This window comes from Diadema antillarum, unplaced genomic scaffold, assembly GCF_040938485.1.
Source record: "Diadema antillarum isolate AM-2024a unplaced genomic scaffold, OU_Dant_1.0 scf00000071, whole genome shotgun sequence".
Taxonomy (NCBI): Eukaryota; Metazoa; Echinodermata; class Echinoidea; order Diadematoida; family Diadematidae; genus Diadema; species Diadema antillarum.
The window spans coordinates 13595884-13601883 of record NW_027270960.1 but is presented as its reverse complement, the minus strand read 5'-3'; the positions used below and the strand labels follow the sequence as shown (position 1 = coordinate 13601883).

Genomic DNA, 6000 nt, shown 5'->3' with positions numbered 1-6000 from the left:
CACAAAGTATATATGGTCATGAAGGTGAAGAACAAAGAGCAAGATAGTGTGTCACATGGAATTCAAAGGCATACAAAAAAACAACAACACCCACAACCAGCAAACTCTTTATTCACTTTGTTGTATAGCGAAACCATTACGCGAGGAAAGTTGTCTTGATAATCGTGAAGATTTATCATTTTAAAAGAGTGACAAGGGCTGAATACGAATAGTGTCAGCCTTATGCAACTTGCTCCGAGTTGGTTGAATTTTTAACATCTTCAGACTCTTTCAATCATTCGTTATAAACTTCCTCAATCAAGGTAACATTTGAACCGTGGAATAACAACGACAGATATGAATAGTAGACTTTCACGTATGATATGGTTCGGGGGGAGGGTAAGCATGCAGACGCAGTTCTGCTTCATGTCAAATCTCCTTTGTATAGATACTGAAATAGTAAAATTAAAAGGAGTTAAGAAAGTTCAAAGTTCAAAGATCAAATTTATTTTCATTTCCATCAAATAAGCAGGAAAAACATATACAGTGTATAAGCAGAACAAATTATTTGCAATAATTGCAAAAACGTAAAGTAACAAAGTACATGTGATAATGAGCAACAAAATGAAGAAAACATTTTTAATATTATACATATACATAGTACAAATGAAATAAGGATGGGAATTTAAATGGACGGCCCCACTAAAAAGCAAAGCTTGTACGATATGGGACCCTCATATGCTATGGAGAAAATGGCCGTCAAATAAGATAAAACTAAGATGATTTAACAAACCCAGCGACTTTCTCAAGTTAAATTTTGATGAAACTCATATTAGTCTCTTAAATTTTACTCTATTTACAACGGCCACCAAACCAAAGCATTCCGTAAGACCCCATACTATAATAATAAAGTATGGAGTAAATCATCAATGGCTTGCGTGTGAAGACTGCATGGCGTTACTACGCATGGAGATTCCGCGGGATCTGAAGGGCATCTTGGGGAGTTCTTGAAGATTTTCATACGATACTCACTATGCGTATACGACGAAGTCGATGCGACATAATATTGTGTGTGTATTGCCAAGCTAAAGTAGGCATAAGGGGAGCTGCATTGCGACGCGGAATCAACTTACACGCTTGTCGACATGAAACGGGCATCTCTCCTCACCGGAAATTGGGAAGCAGTAAGTTACATCATCGTTATACAAGGGATGAGAACTGAATAGGATACCTGTTGTGGGAATGGCGTCCCGATAGGAAGACATAGGATGAAAACTCTTTAGATCATCCTCCCGAGAGGTGACTGATAGATAATCACTTGGCTTTTGATACGGCTCGTGCGTTTCTCGGTGGATGAGACTGTACATGTACGCAGTACATGTCGTGTGAGAGCACACCTGTGCGTGATATAAGAACGTGGCTTTCGAACACTGAGGGTTACACACGAGCCATCACTAAAGCCTCGCGCCAAAATGAGGTCTCCGTTTAGTATGCTGACATTGGACAATAACTAGAAATGATCAGAATGAAAACAACCGTGATTGCGGCGAATCTGCTCTGCAGGTTTGCCATCTGCAGATGCGAAGAGGAATGATATGGTATGTATTATTAACCTGTTACGTATAGTCAGAGATAAGCCCCTTGAAATAACATGCACGGGTGGTGCATATGAGCTACTTGCCTCGCCTCTGACGAGATAGGATTTTTTGGGGGCTGAATATCATACTGAGGATTGAGGTATCAATTACTCCGAGAACCGGGATCTTCTTCTTGCTGTTTATGTTCGTTTTAGAGCTCATACAAAGTGAAAGTGATCGTATAGTTTTGGTCGAAACCTAACACCAGGTTTATAACATTTTATTGTGAGATAATGAGAAACTTCTAATGAAAAAGAAAGACGATGTAATTCCAAGAAAGATTCAATGTTTATTTGATGAAAATTGGTCTTGAAATGGCTGAGATATCAAAAAAAAAGTGATCCTAATAAAATGTGACAGGCCATGATTTTTATTAGGACCTCTATGTTTTACATTGTTTTTGGATATCTCAGACATTTCAAAACCGATTTTCATTAACTAAACTTTTGATTTCCCTTGGAATTGTATGCTCTTTAACATTTCATAGAGTGGTTTCCAAATATCTCGCAAAACATTACAAGCTGAATCCTCACCTCAACCAGTACTGTATAGTCCCTTTGAATGTCAAATGGATGTAAGATAGATTTGGTTGCGATGGGGGATTCAGATTTAGATTTTTGCGAGATAATGAGAAACCACTTATGAAGTATTAAAGGGCATACAATTCTATGATATATAAACAAAGTAAAACAAAGTGGTTTTACTTGTAATTAAAGATGGGTCAAATCTTTTATTAGGACCTTTTTGTTTCTGGATATCTCAGCCATTTCAAAACCAATTTTCATGAAATGATCTTTGAATTCCTTTTAGGATTGATACTTTGTAATATTTCATAAGAGGTTTCTTATTACTTCACAAACCTGTATGAGCTCCATGCATCTCAACCCTGACTATACCATCCGTTTAAAGCAATTGAATAAATGTATTAAAGAAGAACTGCTACAGTTGTAGTTGAATATTTGTGGAGTTCATTCTGAAAAAGACCCAAAGAACATACTGAAGGCAATCACTGGAAAGACAATGTTTCATCGTTAATTTGAGAGACATCACAGGGTGGGGGGGGGGGTATGTTAATTAAAAATTGCACTCTATTTAGTGAGATTTGGAGCAATTTGAGCCCATCGCACTCAATAATTGAATATGATGTAAGACAGATTAAAAACAACAGAGATACTGTTTGTTTTTAGTTTTGTTTTTGTTTTTTGTTTTTGTGTTCGTTCGTTTGTTTGTTTGTTTGTTTGTTTGATTGTGTTTTGGCCAAACTCACAGCATCACATTTATTATCATGACAAATTCTTGTACATGTATAGTGCATGTCTTAGACTTTTGTGACCATTAGTTTGTGAGCTTTTTGATGCAGGATCACAGCACATTGAATATCCTTGAGTGAATCAGTTCCAGAAATTGTGTGTGTGGACATATTCACATCAGCGTTAACATAGGTGGGTGTTGCAGGACCTTGGCATATGAACAGGTAAACATGCAAAGTTGAAAGGATTCTTTTAATCAGTGGAGTCTAGCTGTCACGCGATACTGTCAAGGTCATGAGAAATAAAAAAAAAGATGAATGTCATGCTGACTGCATGTTAATTTTGCTAATGGAAGGGTGCGTTCGAGCGCTCTCCTAAAGCGAACCGTACCGTACCGTACCGTACCCGTGCTAGCCTTTTGACAAGGCCTCGTGGCTGAAGACTGAGACTAACTCGCCACACCGAGGACTGCGAGAAACGGGTGAACGCGAGACCGAGTGGCAATGCCCCAAACTTGCATATAATGTTGGAACAGCTCAGTCTACGTGTCATACTCATTGTTTTGTCATAAATATTGGATTTATTGCAATTGGGAGATAAACATCTTTTCAAGAACAACTCACCACAGTACAGTTAGGTGATATCGATGAAACCACTGAAAACAAAGATGATCCATTTCCACACTTTTGAAAATAAACTAAACAAGAACACTGTCATGGAAACATGCATGAATAAGCAATGGGAAGTAACAGGCAAACAGTAGTGCCTAAATCCACTTTTAGTACAAAAATAATACCTTTTGAAACCCCTCTCTAATCAGGCCAGGCTTCTTTACTTCTTTTGCTATGCTAGATCCGGGGGTGGGGGTTCCTCCCCCCCCCCCCCCCCCCCCCCCCCCCACCCCACTTCGAGATCTCTGTCATCAGTGGCGCGATCGCGACGAAATTTGGCACAAGCAATACCCATGTTGTTGCACTGAACAATGTGTCTTGAAACTTTTACAAATTATCAATTTCAAATTGTTATTAATCTATCATGAAATTAAGCCCAACAACTTATTTCAGCCTCTTACACACCAATTCAAAGCAGTGAGAGCCTAATTTTTAATTCATATATCTGTTTTGATATATCCAATAATTGTACATCATAAAAACTTCTAAAAGTCATTTCAATTTCATTGTCTTTTTGAATCTACCATGTATTTCGGTTTTTTTACTTTTGTTTTCTTTTTCGTTGAAAATTGCCACCGACCACTTTTCTACCATAATTAGCATGAAATCAATCACTCGAAGTGATAAATAGTAAAGAATAGTCAAGTTTTCATGAGTTTTATGAGAGGACTATTTTTTATAAGAAATGTATACAAAATCACGAAATTATGCCCGTTTTGTGGTGATATAAAATCACAAAAATGGGCGTTGCTTTGTAACGGTATGTCGCAAATGTACCTAATTTGGTCTCAAAAGTTGCGCAAGATTTGAACGAAAATTGTGGAGACGCCACATGACGAAGACCTTCTCACGTTGTAGAATTATTGAGCGAAACATCGAGATTCAGCCTCCGGCCCTTTTAGGGTTAAAGGCCAGGCAAGCATTTGGAAAATCTTTAAAATTGTACCAGATGTTTACAGCAATGCACGTCTACTTTTCAGACAATTTCAGTTCATTTTCCTGTTTTTGGAAACACACTCTATGAAAGACCATTGGTGCTTCTCATTCCCATATGAAATTTGACTTTACAGAGTAGAAAATGAAAATGTACAATTTGGCCCCCTGTATGACCCCTCCCACCCCTCCCCTGGGTCCCAAGGGGGCACCCCTGATTCCGCCATGAACAAACTTGAAACTACAGTCATCAATGTATAGCTCATGGTATTATCTTAGCTCTATTACTTCTGATCCCACCCCCCTAGGGAGTTTAGTGAAAATTCGTCATGAGGTTTTTCCAGAAGAAGATGAAAATGTAAAAAGTTTACGCACGACGCACGACGGACGCCGGACGCCGCACGAAGAGCGATCGCAATAGCTCACTTGAACCTTTGGCTCAGGTGAGCTTAGAATTTGATTCCAACGAGATTGACTGCCAAGATCTTCAGGTTGAAGGGCACCGGAATCCAAATTTATCCAATTACTATACAAGTTCATATTCATTGCACTTTAAGTAATGACTAAATACATGTACCGTCATTGGCAGACAAACATATTGATCTTGACCTTGACGTTCATTGACCTTGGAATCATATGATGAAATAAAACAAACATATAGATGGTGTACATATATGTCAGAAAATTAAAACGAGTCAGGTATCAGCATATCAGAGACTAATGTTAGATTTGATTACTTTTTTTTTGTTCTCAACATTTTGTTTATTCCTTATTCTAATTTTGCCATCAGGGCCCACATTATAACGACAATTTATTTCATAATGATGGTTTATTCAACTACATGTATTTCTTTGGTCGTGTTTTGCAAAAATCTACCGAAGAGCATTCAAGATATCATGTCAATAAGATGTGCGTGGATGAAGAGACAGACAAACAGACAGACAAACCGACAAAAAAAAAATGATGCCTCCCAACATACTTTGGGGCCAGAAGTTTCAAACCTATCAATAATGAAACATATACCTTGAATAGCACATATTTTACAGATGATGGGTGTGTTCTTTTGACGCGCCAGTAATAATCTTAAACAAAAAACACAAAACAAGACGAGGAAAAACAGTACTCTATTATTTTCATGTCATAAGAATCATTATTTCTCATGTTAGTAACAGTTCATGCTTTCTTCAAATTCACATTCACATTGCAACTGTCACAAATTGTAGTAGGGTAGCAGAAGTAGAAGTAAAATCAGCAGCAATGTTAGTGATATGTAAGCATGAACCTTTTTTTTTCAATTTTTCAATTTCATAGTTTATTTCATTTTTCGACAAAACATGTTTCACTTCCTTTGACAACAGAGAATAAGGTAAATAGAACATAGTGTAACGAAAAGACTCTACAACAGTTGAGGACCTATAGTAATGCTAGTAGTAGTATTTGAAATGCTCCAAATTATTTTCTAATCAACAGACAGCAATTTTAAAAGTCAACATCTGCACATGCACCAATACTGAGTAATAGTGTGAAAAC

The 6000-nt window shown here is 37.5% G+C and overlaps 1 protein-coding gene across 1 annotated transcript in view; it reads left to right on the top strand.

The window, feature by feature from the left end:
• Positions 1-1070: 1070 nt before the first annotated feature.
• The window catches only part of LOC139716949 (alpha-N-acetyl-neuraminyl-2,3-beta-galactosyl-1,3-N-acetyl-galactosaminide alpha-2,6-sialyltransferase-like), a 29091-nt gene continuing 24161 nt past the window's right edge, over positions 1071-6000 (top strand). The window contains exon 1 of the mRNA XM_071628477.1: positions 1071-1577. The gene's annotated coding sequence lies outside the window, so the exon portion shown is untranslated. The remainder of the gene's footprint in view (positions 1578-6000) is intronic.